This window comes from Ursus americanus, chromosome 3 (assembly GCF_024610735.1).
Source record: "Ursus americanus isolate L20-20 chromosome 3, mUrsAme1.1.p, whole genome shotgun sequence".
NCBI lineage: Eukaryota > Metazoa > Chordata > Mammalia > Carnivora > Ursidae > Ursus > Ursus americanus.
The window spans coordinates 56,978,127-57,000,045 of record NC_142129.1 but is presented as its reverse complement, the minus strand read 5'-3'; the positions used below and the strand labels follow the sequence as shown (position 1 = coordinate 57,000,045).

At 36.0% G+C, this 21,919-nt stretch overlaps 1 protein-coding gene across 4 annotated transcripts in view; it reads right to left on the bottom strand.

Annotated features, from left to right (window-relative positions):
* Nucleotides 1-21,919, bottom strand: part of CRPPA (CDP-L-ribitol pyrophosphorylase A) — a 304,902-nt gene that overhangs the window by 94,196 nt on the left and 188,787 nt on the right. Inside the window, exon 10 of one of the 4 annotated variants that reach the window (XR_015723963.1) lies at nt 17,407-17,513. The exons of 2 other annotated variants lie outside the window; for them this stretch is intronic. The gene's annotated coding sequence lies outside the window, so the exon portion shown is untranslated. Of the gene's footprint in view, nt 1-2,290; nt 2,377-17,406; nt 17,514-21,919 lie in introns of all 4 variants that reach the window. One more of the 4 variants, XR_015723962.1, reaches the window with a different exon arrangement.

Sequence of the window (21,919 nt, the reverse complement as noted above, 5' to 3'; positions counted from 1 at the left end):
TTTTATTCAAGTTCTATGGATATAAGGTATACTTTCTCTTAAGAGTGAGGATAAAGAGTACTGAAGATAATCATGACCGGATTGAATCAAGACCAGACAGTCTGTCTACCATAACACTTTGAAACTCGCACAAAATTTCACAATTATGTTCTGTGAGTTTAAACACTTCGTTTTCCTTTTGGTGGGTTTTTTTTTTTCTTTTTTTTTTTTGCCGGTGGTGGGGGCACTCTTAAGTAAAGATTATGGTGGCACATTACCTAAAGAGTAGAGATTTTTGCAGTCGGAAAAATTCCCCAGGTCATTCTGATAGGTTCCTGTACCAACACCAATTATTACCACACCTCACAAAGAATGATGGAGGCAAATTAAAAAAAAAAAAAGCATGAAAAACACTGTTTACAATGTTCTTTGTAATATACAATTAGGAGACCAACCCAAAACAAAGTAAGCTACACAATGATCCCTGGAAGCAAAGATCATTAAGATAAGCAGATAATTAACGTGAGCAATATTAGAAAAACAGTGTTATGGCTCCCTAGTACTCTCTGGAATGTATCCCACACCAAGCCAATTCTGGCAGTGAAACAAATCAAGTACCTAAGAACTATTCTTCCTGGAACTAAGTTTTTCATAGATGGTTTTTTTTTTTTTTTTTTTTTTTTTTTTTTTTTTTGCCTTTTTAACAGCAGGGTTACTTTTTAAAACTGACTTCAAATTTTACTCTAGTTCTTTGAAAAATTAAAATTTTTTTTCCCCCTAATACAGTCTCACCTGCACTGATCAAGGTAGCGCAGACCAGGAAACAATCTGTCTGGGTCTTGATGATGCTACTGCCAATATCAGATCCAAATGCAGAGACTGGCATTTCCTAGAAGAGAAAGGCCTCAGCCTCCCGCCTCCGGGATGCTGCAGAACAAGTCCTGCCAAGTCCTCAGCTTCACTCAGGCCAAGAGTTAGAGACTGAGAAAGTTCAGGGATACCTGAGGTGGTCAAGCAATTTTAACATCTTCCTCCTCATCCCTGGGGCCGGGCTGCGGGTACTCCAGTATAAAAGCCTCCTCTCCTTGATAGGCCATTTTCCTACAGGCTGTCTTTGGGCTCTCTTCTCCAAGGCCCCTCCCACCCTGCACATCCATTCTTGCCCCTCCACAGGAATAGACCATTTGCTTCAGCTCCATTTTCTGCTCTCCCCTCCTCTGTAAAAACTGATGACAAAGCCTGGTTATGGGTTTATAAGCATACCAAGGCCAGGCTTACTTTTGCTCCTCCCAGGTCCACACTACCATCAAGGAAAGATCCTGCCAACCTTCATACCCAGCAGCATCCCACCCTCAATAACCAAGAAGAAGAGACTGGATTGCAAAATAATCTAGAGAACTTAAGTTTGGTTTTTAGGATAAATCGTAAGTCCACTCAATATTAATAATGTAACATGACCCTCATTTGAGAGGAATTTTTTTAAAGAAACTCTTCTACTGAAGCATCACTGAGCAGGGCACACTGTTGTGCATTTGAAGTGAAAACCCAATTCAACCTCTTATTAGCTTATGGTATAAAGAGTTCAGTTTCTGAGATTCTTCACCAGTATATAGTGAAGGCATTAACGCCCATATCGCAGGACTGTTTTGAAGTTACAACAAGAGTGTACCCAAAAGTGCCTAGAGCACACCGTGCCCCAAAATATTAGTCATCTTCCCATCCTCTACGAACGGCTAATTTTAACAAACACTCTTCATTTAGCAGCGTCACTCAGCGAGACATGGGCCAAAGAAGAAAATAGGATAAATAATCAGAGTTAGTGGGGTTATCTTTAGTGAAGTAATACTGTAAATACCATGACCAAGTTCACTCAAGATAAATACAGTTCTGTTTTCCAAATAATGTGGCTGATCAAACTTCAAAGTCTTAAAGATATAGAATCTCTACAGACACTCAGGTTAGAGACCCCCAAATTCCACAGTTCACTGTCAACAACAGTCCCCTTCACTGATCAGGTGAGGTCTGTTCCCTTTACATCAAACTGGTCACATAAAAGTAGCCAGTACTCTTGGTTTCATTCTCCCTGAACAGCAAAGACAGCAAACACTAAATTACTCTCAGAGTTTTGCTGCTGTTTCCATAATAATGTCTCTTATGTTCTAATAATGTACACTATTTTAATATGCAAAATATGCCAACCCTGCTGATTACTCAACTGCTGACAATCATGATTCTTCGGTGAAATACAAAAGACAGTCTGTTGATCTGACAACATAGTTGGAAAACCCTTTTTAAAAAGGCAAAAACTTACCCAAACCCAGGTGGAACAGAGTAAGGGAAACATGCTGAACACGACACACCCACATCATGAATACATCATTGTGAATCTGAAGGAAGCTTGAGGGCACAGAAAGAAAACCTAGTTATGAAACCCAATCACACACCTGGAAAGGATAGATACTACTGTCAGGGGAGGGAGTTGGGGACTAGACTGATGGGGGCATGGTGGTAGCAGGCTTTCCACTGTGGTCATGATAAAATTGTATATGGTTTAAGTTTAAAATCATGTGAATTCACCTTCTCTCTCAAAAAAAAAAGGAATGTTTGTAACCCTTAACATTGTCTCATGCAAAAACAAAAACAAAAATAAAAGACATTCCAATTCAGGAAAACATAGCTCCTTCATTCCATTAGATGTCAAATTAATAATTCTATTTTCTATTGGAAAACTAGAAACGTCTTTTAACATTTGAATTCTATGTAATATTAAGAATGAGAACTGCACATAAGACTCTGCGCATATCACTTTACTAAGAGATAAGACTCTAGCATGGCTTCTAGCACCATTAAGGCCACATTCCTAGGACGACCCCAACCCCCCAATAAAATGCCTAAGAAAGCAACAATGCCAGAATTTACCACTTGTTCTAACCAATATCAATGAGGATAGGCCCCTTGATCTCCCTTTACAGCATTTACTGAAAAAGGCTAAATATCATGAATCCTTTCTCTGTCCCTTTGAGATGCATGTGTGTCTCCTACAAGTCAAGAGTCTATTTCTCAAGTCCTTTCCGTTATATAATCATCAGAAAGGATAAATCACCGATCTACCAGACTCTGTGGGAGGACAGCATCCCAACAATCACCAGCAAGCAGACACATCTGCCCTAATCACATTCATGTTGACCTCCTTTGTAACTTTTTACTTGAGCCCCACTCTCTGCCCCTCTCTACTCTTTCCTGTCCCTTTAAATGCCCCAGTCACCTGTGCACAAATCAGAATGGAGCTCAGCTATTTCTCCTACTGTCAGGAATTACTGAAAAAATCTGTTTTCATCGCTTTACCTAATGTCTGGCTTTGCTCATCTCTGACAGCAGTGACTTTGGTATGTGTAAAAATTATGTCCAAAGACCCTAATTAATTTTTAAAATCCAGATTAGCATCACAAGACAAAATTTCCCAATAAAATAGATTAGAACTATTCAAAGAACTAAAATATTTAATTGATGGCCATAAATCTTCCAACAATTCTATTACCACACAGAGGCCATTTAATAGGATTCTAAAGTTCCAACTCTGTAAAATGAGCCCAGAAAAGAAAAAATTAATTCTGTAAACAAAAACTAAAATCTTTTTTATATTACCATAGAAATAAGGGGCGCCTGGGTGGCACAGCGGTTAAACATCTGCCTTCGGCTCAGGGCGTGATCCCGGCATTATGGGATCGAGCCCCACGTCAGGCTCCTCCGCTACGAGCCTGCTTCTTCCTCTCCCACTCCCCCTTGCTTGTGTTCCCTCTCTCGCTGGCTGTCTCTATCTCTGTTGAATAAATAAATAAAATCTTAAAAAAAAAAAAAAGAAATAAAATTCTTCTGAATCATACTTCATGGAGAATTCCTATGTATTTTTCTGAGTATATGCTCAAAGAATAAATTTTTAAACTTCAGTAAATTCTCACTTGAAGTATTTTTGCACTGATTAGAGAATTCATTATGACAGATTCATTAATGGTGTTTCTGGTTTCCAGATTTTATTTTCATGGACCCAGGTCAATCAGACATTCCACTCTAATTTCTTCCAAAACTATCACCTTAAGATCTATAAACATCCAAAAGAAATGGATTTACTTTGCTGGACAGAAATATTTTTCTACAAATGAATTTCTATCACTTCACATGAGTTCTTGTGCAAAAAAGTAGCATGGTTATGCTTAAATACTAAGAATGCATTCCTCATCATTACAGTGATTTGCAGTGATTTAAATTCATGCTTCAGTGTGACAAAAAATTGTTATATGTCATGGATGTTGAAAAGCACTGCCTCATAGTAGAAATTGGTAATGTTTGTCTACAAACCTCAAATCTACATAATATTTTAAAAAATTTTTTACATCAGGACCCATATTTTAACACAATATTAGCTACATTGTAATGAGCATCTAGAAATACTATAAACATGACCAACCTTAAATATTTTCTGTATGACATTCACAGTCCTACAAATTCATAACACTTACGAAGTTCTAGAAATTTAAGTTACTGCCTAACTTCATTTTTAAACACCATATAATTAATCCAGGTGCATTATCTTATGGTATATCTTAGGATGTTTTATAAATCAATTACAATTTTTCTTGCAAAAAATTTTGAAAAAACAGTATAAGGCTTTTTCCAAAATATAAGTAGCATGTACATTTAAATTCCTAATATTGTGAAAGATTAATAAATTGGCATATCACCAATTCCCTTAAGCAACAAAGAAGCTACCTGACAATGAACGTTCACACGGTAATGTGGTGAGAAAGCATGCAGAAACCTGAAAGAGAAACATCTAGTACACAGATATAAAAGTTGTTGCTTAATAGTTCACCAGGGGAAGGTTAGTACTGAACTCTTCGCAATCAAAAAGTTTCGTTCTCCATTTTTAATTAGTGCTTTTTATATTTTTCTAAACATCTTTATCTCATTACTTTTGAGCTAAGAATGAATTTGAACAGAAATATAAATACATTTAAAAACACATTAATTTACGTCAATGAAATAGTAATTACAGATCCTATAAGAAAGAAGAGGAGATCAAGGGAAAACACACACTTAGTATAAGTCTATTTAATAAAAGCTAGCATTGAAAGTTTGGAAGTTTGTTGCTTTTGTGAAGTAAAAGTTTACTAATATGTTGATTATATAACATATATTCCTGAGTTCTTAAATTTGAAAATTTACAAATTCTTAAAGTTTCTACTGATAATCCTATTATTTATAAATTCGGATTTTTTTTTCTTACTTCCCAATCCCTTAACCTTTTATTCTCTCTTTAGCCTTACTGCTCCAGTAGGACACCCAGAACAAAGTCAACCAGAATAGTGATTATGGCCATTCTTTTGTTGCTCTTTTAGATGCAACACATACTCAGTTTGATGTTTGCTTTAATTTTTCAGTATATCACTTTATCAGGTTAAGAAACGATTTCAACCTCCAGTTAGCTAAAAGTTTATCATGACTGCGTAATGAATTTTATCACATTTTTCCTCTAACTTGAGATATTTTTCTTTAGTTTGAATAAATGGTAAACTATTTTACTGGGCTTAACAATAAACTATCTCTAATCCCCAGAATAAGCAACTGACACTTACTTATGAATGACATTGACCTGAACATTGGAATTTATTCACTTTTGCCTCTCTATAAATTCAACTGATAACATAAATATATGGTTTAGCCACTTTTCTGTGAATGTTTTATACACTTTCAGGAATACAACAGGTGTAGCCTGGACACCAAAAGGAGAAGTAATCAAGGATACTTCTCAAGTTTATGATGTTCTGATAATACTTGCAAGTATATGTACATCTTTGCATATTACATGTTAGTAAATCAGCATATTGGTATCGAGGTACTTATTTTAAGCACTATTCCAGATGCTAGAAACAAATCCTTAACCCAGAACAAAACACACATATGCACATAAACACACACATACCCTTCTTGGGGTTCCAATTTTAGGTAAGGGAGATGGATAATAAATAAATGTAAGTAAAAGACCCTGTGCTCCAGAGTGTGTTAAATGGGTGTGAAGAAGTATGATGGGTGATGAATACCTGACTGATGGAAGGACAAGGTCAATATATATTCACTACTAATCACCTCTGGAAAGAAATCAATACAATAAAGGCAACCAAAGTTAAATATTTTGATAAACAGCACAAATATATGGACACTATTATTTTTCTAGAAAAAAAGGCAATTATGGCAAGAATGATAGATATGTAGAAAAGCAGTTTTCAACCCATTTCCTTCCACTGCAACAAAAATAAGGAATCATGTTCACAGTGTCACCTATCTTCTCCTTCCTCTACCAGGAACATGTGGGAATAAAGGTAAGACAAATGGGTATTATTATTATAATGGCTAATCATTTTTATTAATTGAAGTCAATATTTTCTAAACTTTGGAACTATTTTTAGCAATATATAGTTTAAAGTATGTTTCACAAGGGGCTAAAAATAACTGGTTGGCAACAGTTCAAGAACAGCCTGCCTAGCTGGACTTTAAGATCTCCTAAAAATCTGGTATGATACTCTGTAATTCCACAGTTGAGTAAACAAGCACCCAAATTCACATCGTGTGGACACAAATATTTAGTGTCTTTATCTTACATATTTACTAAAAGAGAAAAATGCCCCAAACAACAAAACATCTCAGTCCAGGTTGCCATAATAAATTACCACAGGCTGGGTAGCTTAAACAATTATCTATTTCTCACAGTTCTGGAGGCTGGCAAGTCCAAGATCAAGGTGCAGGCGGATCACTATCTGGTGAGCTCCACTTCCTGAGTTGCATATTGTTGTCTTCTTATATCCTCGCATGGCAGAGTTAGGTAAGGACACTAATCCCATTCATGATGGCTCTACCCTGATTACCTCGTTATCTCCCAAAGGCCTAATACCATCGCACTGGGGGTACTGTTTCAACATATGAATTTGGGGGAGACAAAAACACTCAGTCCATGGCATTAACAGATACAGAATTTGGGTCTGTCCAGCATCTACTCCCCATGCCGTGTGAAATGGCTCCACAATTTTCTTTTGGGAATACACCCAGTCCTTATAGTCACCCATACTGTTTGGGTGAGCTGACCTGGCTTCAGAGGTGGGCATATTAACTAAGCCTGTTAAAAGAATGAATATCCACTTGGACCACAGTAATTCAATCAGAAAATAAAGACATGTTTTATAAACAAGCTTAACGAAAGCAAGAACAAAGACTTTTGGCAAAAAATATTAGGATAAAGACTGTCTTTCCCATGGAGTTTGCTAAACTAAAGGAATATAAACTTGTAACAGCTGATGGTTATGTTTGATACTAAAAAATTACAGCAAACACCTGTTAGAATGGCCAAAATCAACAATACAAGGAGCGGCAAGTGTTGGCAAGGATCTGGAGAAAAAGGAACCCTCTTGCACTGCTAGGAGAAATGCAAACTGGTGCAGCCAGTATAGAAAACAAAATGGAGGGTCCTCAAAAAGTTAAAAATAAAATGAAAAGTTACCCTATGATCCAGTAATACAGTAATCACACTACTAGGTATTTACCAAAAACAAACAAACAAAAAAAAAGAAAAAACCCCACTAATTCAGAGGTATACGTGCATCCCTAGATTTATTGCAGCATTGACAATAGCCAATTAGAGAAGCAGCCCAAGGGTCCATCGATTGATGAATGGATAAAGAAGATTAATAAACACACACACACACACACACACACACACACACACACAATGGAACACTACTTAGCCATAAAAAAAAAATGAAATCTTGCCATTTACAACATGGATAGAGCTAGAGTATAATGCTAAGCCAAGTAAGTCAGAGGAAGACAAATATAAGATTTCAGTAATATGTGGAATTTAAGAAACAAAACAAATGAGCAAAGGAAAAAAAGAGAAACCAACCAAGAAACAGACTCTTGTCCACAGAGAACAAACTGATGGTTGTTACCAGAGCAGAGGGGGATGGGGGGTGGGTAATATAGGTGATGGGGATTTAAAAGTACACTTACTATGATGAGCACCGAGTAATGAATACAATTGTTGAATCACTTATCATACAACTGAAAATAATAACACTGTATGTTAACTCTACTGGAATTAAATTAAAAACATTAAAAAATTACATGAAAATAAAGAATGCAGTTATTGGGTGTAGGCAGGGGTGGAAGAGAGACAGACAACAGAGAAAAAGAGGTATTCTCCCTTTGAGCATCTGGGTCTAACAAAGCTTAAAGCTATGAGTCTTCGATTTGTCAGTTACATTGTTAAATCAATTTGTATTTTGTTTCTGACATTTGCAATTAAAAATTCCCAAGTAGTTCATTAATTAATTCAACAGACTTAAAACTCTATTCTGCTGTGATCTTCACCCAGTAAATTTCCTTGAAACTGGCGTAAGTTGCATTTTTTTAAGTTTTGAAATAATAAAATTTTGCTCAAAAAGAATACTGAAACTATACATTAACAATGCTAGTAGCTTCACATACATTTATTAGTAGCCAATGTTTCAAATATAAAAAAAATCACATTTCAAAATTTCAAGCTAACTGGTAGAACATTTAAATATGAAATTAAAACTCACATTTCTATGTTATGTAACAAACTATGTGGCAAGTATACATTTTACAGCTCATTAAAAATTATTATTTGTTTACCTAAGTTATAATTTTGTAATTTGCTAACTGTCCACACTTTCCTTTTCCAAAGAAAGATTTTACTGAGCTTAGCATTTTGACTAAAAACCTTTATGTGCCCCATCTAAAATACCTTAAGCATCTGAAATATATGACATTTGAATTGAATCAAAAGTGAACCTGAATCAAATTAATATTCAAATACACCAACAAATTAAAACTCTGAGTGAGAAGGCTTTAAGTTAGCAGAAATTTAGCCACCATATCTAAGTCAAACTTTGGATACATGATGAGACAATTAAATGAAATGCCCGAAAGAAAAATTCCCTTTCCTTCATAAGCCTTGCTAAAGGAAAGCTATGAGAGAAGAAAATTCAGTTTCTTAAACTTTTCTTAAGACTTTAAAAAAAAAATGTTACTTGGTAAGCTTTGGGTATTTTTACTGATTATTTCCCTTTATTGTACATTTTAGTCATGAAATTCACTAATCACGAAGGCCAAGACAAGATCACTCTCTGCTATTTTGTCTTAGTACATATGCCTTCTTACTAAGTAAAGGCCCTAAGATCCACTAGCTGAAAAGATCTGTAATCTCAAGTGCTAGAAAGGTAGAGGCTTCCCCAGAACCAGCCCTGCTGGAAGAAGGCAAGATAACTATTTCCCCATTACTGATCTTCATGAATTTACCACAAGGGTTGCGTCTGCTATTGCTTAACTAACCTCTGGGAAACATATACCTGTGGAAATAATTGAGCTCTAAAAAGCAAAAGTGATGCATTTTTAACACCCAGTTAACCTGACAGAGTGCCTTCACTGAAACATCTGCCTGAGGGCAACGGTCTCAGCCATCATTTGACTCCCTCAAGGCCCCTTACGAAGGGACTTGTACATACTTAATAACAAAAACAAAACTTGTCTTTCTTTCCAAGGTCTTAAAACAATCTGCAAAAATTTGAGGAATGGTAGAAGCATTCACTTGTGATTTACTTGACTTAGGAAAGTGTATTTGTGAAGAAAACCCACGTTTTTGTGATGTTGTTGGCAAAGCCTGGAAACCTTTTAGTTTATGAATAAACAAACCATGAAATGGAAGGCACTACGTTAGCAAATACACATAGAGGCTTTTTGAAATTTTACTGGCCAGATCATTCTTGACAATCATTAAGACCCTCCCCAACTGTGTTTATACAGTTGTTCAAACGCGTTACTTTTAGGTTAAAAATGTACTGCCCTCATTATTAAAGTTGCTATCAAGGTTCAGAAATATTTGTCATTGCATGTTTCAGTTGTTGTGCTTTGATCAGCATACTTTGGGAAAATTTTATGTAACATCCAAATTTAAAAAATTAGATTTAGGGAACATGCCCATTTTCTCCATGGCCCAGAATTGACAATTCGGTAACTAGATTCTCCGTAATTTCTCATCACATTTTTAGACTACTTCTACTCATAAAGGTCAGAAAAAAACTGGTAGGTCTATGTCAATGCCGGTCTTTTTGAGAGAGAGAGATTGAAAGAGAGAGAGACCACCTTCTCTGAAGAGTCTAAATCCTTTAATTGCAACAAAACATTTTAAATATTGTCAAAAATTTAATCGAGGGATAAGAGGATTAAGATGGTGAAGAATACGAATACGGGGGCGCCTGGGTGGCACAGCGGTTAAGTGTCTGCCTTTGGCTCAGGGCGTGATCCCGGAGTTATGGGATCGAGCCCCACATCAGGCTCCTCCTCTGGGAGCCTGCTTCTTCCTCTCCCACTCCCCCTGCTTGTGTTCCCTCTCTCGCTGGCTGTCTCTATCTCTGTCGAATAAATAAATAAAATCTTTAAAAAAAAAAAAAAGAATACGAATACGGCACATTTTAAACCTGCGTGTGTGCTATTATTCCTATTTAAAAATCAAAACTAAACAGATCAAGTCAGAATCAAAGACATTTGACCAGTAGACAATTAAGAAATGACTGACTTCTCATTAAAAGGAACTAGAAATAACAAAGATGCAGATGCATTAGAAAACCACGAATGCACACGTTCATACATTAATATTATATGTAGCTTGCTATTTAATAGTTTATATCTTTCACAAACCTATATCTTCACTAGATAATCAAAATGGTTTTTGTTTTCTATCTTTACAGTAAGAAGAGAGTAGGGGGCGCCTGGGTGGCTCAGGGTCAGCATCTGTCTTCGGCTCAGGTCATGATCCCGGGGGTGCTGGGATCCAGCTGGAGCCCTGAGTACCCCCCCAATCCCCGCTCAGCGGGGGCCCCCGCTTCTCCCTCTCCCTCTGTCTCCTGCTCCCCCCCTGCTGTGCTCATTCGCTAGAACTCCCTCTCAAATAAATAAAATCTTTAAAAAAAAAAGGGGGGGGGAGTAAAGTTGGCTCAAACCTGCAAACTGAATTTAAGAACAAACCAGTAGGCGGCAGGTATCTAGATGACTGTCATGGTCCCTATTTTAATACACTTCACATTGCCCCAATTTCAGTTTGCAAATAGACGTAAAAAAACCTTTTTTTCTTTGAATAATTTTAATGGAAAAAGCTCTTGTGGTAAACAAAAATAGAGGATGTCCTATAATAAAAATTAATTGCTTGCTCTCCTGAGCAACCTTGTAAAAAAAATTTGTTCATATAGCAGATCTGTGGCCTAGTTAAAAAAACATAGTATGATTTAAACCTTTTAGGCCATATGTATACACTGAGAATAATTTTTTAAAAAATAGAGAAAACATGCAAAAGATTAGATTATGTAATTTTAGTTGAAAAGTGGTAAATGATCTCTGGTACTCTTCGAACAATATTTTCTTCTGTATCTTCCTAAAAAGGGTTTTAGCATGATACTGTGATTAGGAACATACAAAATGTACACAGTAACAGAAGCCGAATAATAATCATGAATAGCATCTTTGTAAAACATCTGTTTTTTTTCTGTCCATTAAAATTCAGATTCTAAAAGTGACTGCAGATACATTTGTTACCAACTCATTTCCTAAGAGCATTAGTATATAATTGCCATTATGCATTCAGTAAGAGGAAGTTGAAGCTTAATTAAACTACATTTCCCTAGCAGTTGTCAAAGGTGAGTAATGAGATGGATGGAAAACTAATAAACCTACCATTTTCCATACACAAATCTATTTGCCAAACATTACTCATATCTCCCCAATTCTCAGTGGAGAAGGTCCCTCTATATTTCCATTATGATCATAATTAGAAATGCTGATAGAATTCTCAGAGACAATAAACACATGTTCTCAGTTTACAAACTATCCTTGTTCCAAATTAGGGACCAGGGCAGAAAAGAAGGAATTCATATGTAACCAACTCTCATTCCAGGAAGATGGCCCTTAAATAGTCTCTGGTTTTAGAAATATTACCTTTAATTCTCAATGATATGAAATAGCTAATAGTCAATATGCTCTAAATATTTCAAAGTATTCGAAGTTACTGCCAACAGCTAAGAATGTCAAATGTTCAAATACTTATTTTGACTTCTCATTTCTCTTACGTAGTTTCACTTCCCACCCCACTTGATATTTTCACATCCTCTAGCATGCATGGGATGTTCTCCACTTGATTCAGTTAAACATTGCAATTTCAGTTCTTTGTACAGCTGTTTCTGAAGTTTGGATAATTAGTCTTCCATAAAATGAAAATAAACAGAGAAAGATATCTCCCTCTAATGTTATTTAAGGAAAATCTACATAAAACTCAAAGCATATATACAACACATTTTATTTCAAAGGGCTGAAATAATGCCACATACATTAGAAAACCCTCACTTAGGGGTGCCTGGGTGGCACAGCGGTTAAGCGTCTGCCTTCGGCTCAGGGCATGATCCCGGCATTATGGGATCAAGCCCCACATCAGGCTCCTCCGCTATGAGCCTGCTTCTTCCTCTCCCACTTCCCCTGCTGTGTTCCCTCTCTTGCTGGCTGTCTCTATCTCTGTCGAATAAATAAATAAAATCTTTAAAAAAAAAAAAAAAGAAAAGAAAACCCTCACTTTTCCAGGGACTAATTATTTAGTTTGCTCTTCTGGCCTGCTTGCCGTACCTTTTTGTTTGTTTGGTTCATAATCAAAATATCAGAAATTGGACAAAGACTAAAATTAAGTCTTATTTTCAACTTGGCATTGATATTAGTAATATAGCAGTTTTACTAGGGGAACAGTTTATAGAAAATCATGACTCTCCATGAACTTTCTCAGTATTTTCTGTAAGCCCACAAACTTGTCTTCCGTGGAGATTACCAATAGGATGTCAGAGTCATTGGATTCTTTTTATTTCTAGTCCGTTAGGCTTCCTATAGCACCTCTCTTTTCTGGAAACTCATTTCCAAACCTCTAAGACACAACCTTTCTGGGTTATAAGCTCTTAACGTAACACATCTCAACTTTTCAAAGACAGCACCACCATTTTACAGCTATTATTTGGTAATACAAGGTTCACTAACCTGAACTGCAATAAGATAGTCTATCTATAAATATATGTTCCCTAATGTATCTGATATGGATCTGACCTAAATCAAGTTCCTCAAAAAAGATTATAAACATTAAAATATGTTTCCATTTTTTTGGCTCTCCATCTCCCTGCTATACCATCTCCAGCTGCTATTACTCTATTCACATATCAAAAAAATTGTGTATGATCATATGCACATGTACATATATTACATATATGTGTGTATATTTTTCATTTAAACATTTCTAGCCCTATTTAGGTTACCAACCCCTTAATTTACATGGGGTATCAAGAAATTCTTAACCTTAATATTAACACTCTGGTATTCCTGTGGGAGACAGAGTGTGATTTGACTCCTAATGATAACCACCTCCAGGTATTCATGCCCTTGTGTCATCACCTCCCTGACCGTGGATGGAACCTAATAACTTGCTTCCAATGGATAGAACACAATAAAGGTGATGGGATGTCACTTGGTGATTATGTTACAGAAGACTGTGACTTCTGTCTCAGTCCTCTCTCTTGCATGTGTAACACTAGGAGATACTCTATGAACAGGCCCCCAACCTTGTGAAAAACTGAGTGCTCAGTGCAACAGCTCAGAGGAACCAAGTCCTTCCAACAGCCAGCTAAGTGAGCTAGAAGCAGATTATTCCCAGAGGGTCCTTGAGGTGCCTATAGTCTTGAGAAAGGCCCACAGAAGATCAAACCACAGGGACTATGAGATAGTAAGTGTTATTTTAAGCCACTAAGTTTGGGGATAATTTGTTATGCAGTACTAGCTAACTAATAACACTATTTAAGAAGTGCATTAATTTTCCATGGCCATTTTCATTCATAATGTTGCTTCACTTATTCAAAAAAATTAAGGGGAGGTCTGTACTAGTTCGTATCTAATACTCCATTTCATTTACATTTGTCTAAGTATAATAGCTTATTGCCACTCGAATGAGTCTTATAAGCTACCCAAACTCCCTAAAAAGTTTTGTTTTTCAAACTCACACAATTTTGAAGAAACATTTTATGACCTTCAAATTTTCCCAAAGAATGACTAAGTCTAAAACATTAGAAGCCAAAACAATATTTGAAAGTGAAAAATATTTAGTCTCAAAAACATTCCCACATCAAAAAAACCTGATTACCCTGAACAGGGTATGATGGGTTTTTGTAAACAGATCTAGTACTGCATGTTTGGTGTGCATGCCACATGATTCAGTGCCACAGGAAGTACTATGTGGTTAGTAAATAATTCCTGTTTAAACTACAAGTAATTGTTCATTGCAGGAAGTGGAGTTTTAAGTCTAAACTCCCGCAACATTATCAGTAAAAAGAAAAAAACACTGCTATTTGACAGTATATGCCGATTCTCTAAATGGTCATGCACACTTAAAGGATGACTTGTCCAGAGGACACAGAGCAAATGCAGTGTAGTTAAAAGCAAAAGAGTGCTATCAACTGTATCCGACAAATTCAGGTCTTTTGGCACAAAAGTATCCTACAGCGGCTGGACCTGTTCATATAGTTCTTAGTGTTTCATTTTGAATTTAGCTGGGGTTAATTACAAACAGATCCATCAACAAGAATATTTCAGACATCCTTTACGGTACATGCAAAACATTCAAAATCCAGACAATAGAGAAGGACAATAATATTTAACTCATCAAGCACAGAGATCTGGTTTATACTTTGTGACAAAAATCAATTTACACAGCTTTATCTCATTTAATGTTTTTGCCAAACCACTTCATCTCACCATTCCATATCCTATTTTGGAGGCTTACAGAAGAATTCTCTACTCTTTTACAAATAATTATTTTTTAACAAACATAAAATCACAAACCTGTCTTGGTAACTTTCTTCCCTGTTTATATGCCTTCCAGAGCTATAGTTGTAGTTAAAGAAAAAGTGCAATTCAAGAGCAATGAGAAGGTCATTGAGCTCATCCATTTTACCTCCTGACCTCTCCAGGACCTAGATTTTCTATTTCTGCCAATTGCATCAGTCCTTTCCAATGGTCTCATCTTACAAAAAATACTCGATAAGCCAAACATTGTTCCCAAAGTCCTATTTCTCACTGCATCAAACCCAGTGTAATGACAGCTCAGAGAAGAAAGGAGACAGGAAAATGGATAGACTAAAATGGTACACACCCTGCCATGCTAACATGGATGGTAATTCCTTCCCTGTTACAAATTGGATGTGTGTGTCCCCCGAGAACTCAGGTTGAAATCCTAACCCCCAACATAATAGCATTAAAAAGTGAGGGCTTTGGTTGGTGATTAGGTCATGAGAGTGGAATCCTCATGAATGGGATTAGTGCTGTGATAAAGACAGACCCCAGAGAGGCCTCACTCTCTCCCTGACATGTGACAATACAATGAGAAAATGGTGGTTTGCAACAGTGGAAGAGGGTCTTCACCAGAACTTGACTATGTGGGCACCATGATCTCAGAATTCCAGCCTCCAGAAACATAAGAAATAAACTTCTGCTGTTTATAAGCCATCAAATTAGTGGTATTGTTATAGCAGCAGAACACACTAAGACATTCTCCTCATTGACTTTTACTTTGATGTGTCAAAACAAAAAAGACAAACTGTTCCCTCTATGAACTAAAATGAAATATATGAATGACAATAAATAATTTCTCAACAAAATAAATAATAGTATGGGTAAAGTTTATGGTCACATAAGGAAAGAAAATCCAGGCTCAGTTTCAGAATTTCCCTGTCAGAGAGACAGGGATGGTGTTACGTAACAGAGACCGCCCACCTCTTAGGGCTCCATCTTCTTATCCAGTGACAGCTTTAAGAACTTGACTTATGCATTTTACAAATGAATAATCAGAGGCCTACACAACTTATATCATTTGTTGAAGGTCACATATCTAGTTGTTTCAATTACACAGGCTGATGCTAATTTAGACTAAGAAATAATCAGTTTTAATAGTTTTGGAAAATTCTTTAACCATGTACCTGTGTGCTTCTATCTCTAAATCCTTGAGCATGTAGAATGAAGATTAAATAAACTGCTAAAGGACTTTGTATATTTTATGGAATTCGTGTAAAATTTTATTTAAAAATGTGTAATTGTGACAGTAAGACACCATACAGAAATCCTGGATGCAGGCAAATGACAAGCCCTTGATAGTAAATATAATGTGTTTAAGGTGCTCTGATTTCAACCTAGGACAAGATTCTATGACCTCCACTGATGGGGCTAATCCTGCAAAGTGGCTCAACCAACACCTTCTCCAACCAAATTCCAGCTTTCATTTCCATGCTACACACACTACAGAGGAAAAAAAACTATGTTTCCTCAGATTCTGTTTTATCAACATTCTACAGATTCTACTATGTACATGTAGGAACTTAAAAGGTGGCAATGAGCAGGTTGGGTTGGTGCCAGAAACAGGGAAACTAGAACTAAGGCAGAGACTTTGTATTTTCTGGATCAGCTATGGTAGAATTTCTATCTGTGGTTCCCTAGCATCTTATGTACCCAGAGTCAGTAATGGGAGCCATTTTTACTATCACAGTCCCAGAGGGGTTGAGCATTTCTGCCACTTGCACAGTTCTTGGCTAGGTATTATCCAATTTGGTTCCATGACTCTTCAGAAATTCTCTAAGTTACAAAATGCCATAAAATCTTTCTTTTAGATAATCATGGTTATGGATTATGTTTACAACTAAGAACCTTCATCAATAGAATTGCCCCATTAACCAGATAGCTTGTGATTGCTTAGAATGTTTGTCCTTAATGAACAAGAAGAAATGATCTCACAGTTAGCTTAGAAACTTTTTCAAATGGTTATTCTTCATTCCCTTACTCAACTTCATCGCAACATTCCATTACTGCCATCTGGTATCCCAGAGCCTCCTCCAATGTGACAGTCCTTTATAGATTAAAGAGGGTCAACAGTTGACCAAAATGTCAATATACTTAAGAGCCACTGACCTAAGTCTGTCATTCAAATCTGGTTCACATTAGACTTTCATCAGAGCTTGAGCTTATGAAATATATAGAGCCCCAGATATAAGCTAGACCTATTGAAATAAATTCCCTAAGGTACAGACTAGGAATCTGTATTTATTAAATTCCTCAGGGGACTATATTACTGCCAACTAAAGGACTTTTCCAAAAAACAGTATTTATAAGCCATTGACCCAGAAAATCATTCATCAGTTGGGCCTACTTTAAGTTCATTAAAACAAACTTATTTCTTCCTCTGAGAATAACAGTAGATTATTCAAGAAAGAGAAAAGTGTACAAATCTTCAGTACAGACCTCAGGAAAATATCTACAAAGATGTTTCATGATATCTTTGAGAAGAAGGCGGACAAATAAAGCTGAATGCAAAACTCATTTGGTTCAATCATTCAATGGTGCAATGTCTATACAAAAAAAAAAAAAGAAAGAAAGATACTTACCAATGGAATAATATCCTTTTAACCTAGAAGCTCCTTCTGTGAAATGGTCAGTATAGTTTAAGTTGTATTACAGTAACAACAAAGTTTATTTTTCATATTACACACCTATCGTTAATTTGCTGGGCTCGGATTTGCATTTTCTCTAGGGACTTAAACTGAAAGAATGTCCACAATTTTGTAAGATCTCTAGTGGTAGTCAGTAGATAACAGATACATCAAGTTTTATACTGACCAAATGGGTAACAATTTTCTACTGTCAACACTTCTAGCACCAAATGTGTGGAGTTTTATTTTTCCACACTAAACAATTCTGACACTAGCTACATGGAGTTAGCACAGACCATACAGGTTAAGTGTTCAGTCCCACATGACTGTCTGCCAGTTCATATGGCAATCCAAGTCAAGGCCATTTGTACTCCTAACCAACAGGCTATATACAGATCAGGGGTTCCCATGATGCCCCTCCCGGCATTTGTTAATTTGTTAGAATGGCTCACAGAACTCAAGTAAACAGTTTACATAATATCACCAGTTCATTATAAGAAGTTTTTTTTTTAATATATATTTGTAAATGTTTGCCTTAAAAAACAAAGGATAAAAATATTTGACTTCAGCAAAATTAAAACTGAAAACTCTAAACTCTGGGCTTGAACAGTTCATGCCAGAAATACTAAGTGTCTATAACGTCACTGCTTTATCATCAGATATAGGTTTTCAAATAATTAGAACAGGTTCCCAAAATATATCATTTTGTATCACAGACTTCAGTGATGACTTGCATCACAAACTTAGAGTAATAGGATGAAGAGTAGTATTTTATACATAAATTTAAAATAAAACTTAAAAAGGGACTAAGATCCTTTATGTGGATAAAGCTATAAAACCTAGTTTTAATTATTCATAGTTATGAGGGTAGAGTTATTTTAGAAAGGGGAATAGGACTTGATTTAAATTCATTCAACAAATTTTAAGGGCAAACTTTATGCTACGTTTCTCATCTAGAGCATAAATTTCAAGTCTTTCCTTATTTATTTACAACTTGAGAAACTGAGCACTAGATAATAAAGTCAGGAAACTTTATACTACACATAAATGGTCAAGTCAGCCATTTGATTCGTAAATCTAAGTTTAAGCTACTCATTAAGAATCTATTTTAAATGATTAATTTTTGGAGGGCAGCACATTATTTTAAAGTCAATTTTGGAAAAAGTTAATTTGTGCTTTACTACATTGATATAGTTAAGGAAATAGCATATTCAGTAATTTCACAAATGATGTCTCTGACCAGAAAAAAATCCATTCATGGGGAGCATATCTAGAGTTAAGCAAAGGATCTGTCGAAATTTCTTCTTTCAATAAAAAATATATGGAGATGGGGCGCCTGGGTGGCTCAGTTGGTTAAGCATCTGCCTTCGGCTCGGGTCATGATCACCAGGTCCTGGGATGGAGCCCCATGTGGGGCTCCCAGCTTAGTAGGGAGTCTGCCTCTCCCTTTCCCTTCACCTTTCCTCCAGCTTGTGCTCTCTCTCTCTCTTTCTCATATAAATAAATAAATCTTAAAAAAAAAAAAGAATATATAGAGAAATGGAGTTGAAATATTATACAATTAGATTCATTTGTTGGTAACTGAATTATCAAAGAATTATCAATAATTGATCATGGGTAACGTTGCAGAACGTTTACAGATATTCAATAAGGAATCAATCCTTATCCTTTTCCAAATCAATTACTTCCCTAAAGGTGTACACAAATTGGAACTATTTCCTTATGAAGAAAGTATGCTTAATTAATCAGAGGCTATATTATAAACCCAAAAAGATAAAAGACTGAAATGTAACTAATAAGTTTAAATTCACCAAACACAGAAAGTCCTACATGTGTGTAGAACTTTACAGAAACACAAATAGAGACTTAACAGCCTTATGCATTAAAAAAAAAGGAGTTTACGTAATTCTATTTAACTATAAATATTACATATATCAACACTGTGAAGGAGCCACCAAGCCATCCAGACCATGCACATTAACAGTGATACTATATACATAACAATGCAGGTCTTCTTTAAACTAGAAAGACCATACGTCTAGCATAGACACTGAAGCCAATGCATTCTCTCATCCAAGGAAGAGTTACCAATCAACAGAAAGCCAATCCAAAGAAACTCCTGATGCTATGTCTTATGAAAAATGGTTAAAAATCCTTCCAGATTTCACTGATCTATGTTTCACTGATCAGAGACTGAAAGGGAAACACATTAGCTATCTACAAAAACACTCTAATGGCTATCACAGCGATAGATCAGTTTAGGGAATGAAGTTCAACATATGAAGTCTATAAAAAACTGTATCTGACAGCATCATGGAAAGAACAAACCGAAGTTCTTCTCACTTAACAGTGACAGAAGCTCTACTTTATGAATCTTCATATCCTTAGTGTTGATAGAATGTTCGTCAAGTAGGCACGCAAAATTAAAGAGACTGATTTAGCTAAGTGGAAAAACTAGTACTGAAGTTAAAAAAAAAAAAAAGTAAAAGACTGTCAAGAGGTAGTGGTTTCTTTATGTAGGGCCTATTTATGAGGACTGTATCCTGAAGTTTCATTTATAGAGTATTAGCCTCAGAGTTGTCTATGTTTAAAGGGTTACAGTACAAAATGGAAAATGATAGCCCCCCTTGTCCCCAAATTTGGAAATATGAAATGTTCATCAGCATATTAAGAATTTGCAAGAAGCCCTTCGTGGAAGACATCTGCTTAACTCTGTTCACTGATGCCTCCCCAATTTTTTAACCATAGCTTCTTTTTAATGGCCTAATGAACATCACAGAATCCTTTGGTAAATGCTCTTTAAGGTGGAATTATGCACTGGACATATTAGCCTAGTAAGAGTCAACTGGCACCTGTGTCTTTAAGAACAAAAGTAAACCCTGTATTTTAAACATTCTTACATATTTCAGATATCTTCACTATTTTTAAGAAAAGAAAACAACACCCAAGTAAGCTATCTTTGTTTCTTAAAATGATGAGAGACATATTTTGTAGGCTTTTTGCAGGGTCATCTTCTTCACACTCTTTTGACAGCTAAGTAGGCAGCTTGCTTAATGGGTCCAAATTTGCTCAAAACAGTAATGGGTAGCTGCAAAGTAGTAGGCTACAAAGTCTCCTCTTTTTCAACAAGGCCACTTTTCCAATCAGGGAGCCTTCACAGGTGCTGAGTCCCAAAGATACGCAACTCCATGTCATTCATGTGTAGAGAATGAACAATTTTGTTGTGAATATGAACTCCACAGCGGTTATCAGGTTTAGGAAATAAAAGCACAAGATGCCCAGTTATATTGAATTTCAGGCAGGATAACAAAGAGTTTCAGTGCAAGTATGTTTCCTACAATATTTCAGACACACTTGTACTAAAAATTATTGTTTATCTGAAATTCAAATCTCACTAGGCATGCTGTATTTCATTTGGACCATACTCTCCCACTGGAATATCAACTACAGTGCAGACAGACCCTTTGTGTTTAGCCTAAATCACAGGAAAAAGAAAGTCCCTTAGCTTTGGGGATTTTTCTCAATGACCTATTTTTATATCTGCATAGTGTGCATCCATGACTCCTTTGCATGGCACAAAAGAAAGAACTGATTTTTCCAGCCACAATAATCTGGAATACAACCAAAGACAATCTGCTGAAGACGGAATATTCCTGAACAAAGATACAGAACCGAGTTCTTATTCTTACTCTTCCAGTTATTCATTGTTCTTGGGCAAATACATCTATCTCTTCAGGCCTTGGCTGCCCTGACTTCAATAGCCCCTACAACACTAATATATTATACTTCCATGATCCTAAGTAAATTCAGCGTTGCCTTATTCTTGGTGACTAACCGGAGATCATACTTACATATTATGGAAGCAGAGAAAACCACCTCAAAGAAAACCAAGGAACTGGCTAAAAGATGGTCCCTATATTTAATTAAAATCCATTTGTTTCAAAAGAAATGTTGTTGCCTTCAGGCTAAAAGGGTACCTTAAATATTTCACAAATAGAAACTGTTATTCATCAACAATACAACTTTAAATGCCTGTCATTCCTTGGTCAATACCAAATCACTTTTATTACAGACCAATAAAAACCCCCTAGGCTATTTCACTTTCTTGACTCTTGTGGCGTACCTCTAAGATACTACAAAGCATTCTGCAATTTCAACAAAAGGTATCTATGCACAAAGGGCAAATCCATCTTCCCTAACAGAGTCTCCAAAGAGTTTGATTTAAATAGCATTTCTTTGCACTGAGAATCTATAATGCTAATTCATTTTGCCTTCAGTTTAACTTTCTGCTATTAATAGAGTGACAATAAGAATTTTTCTCTAGT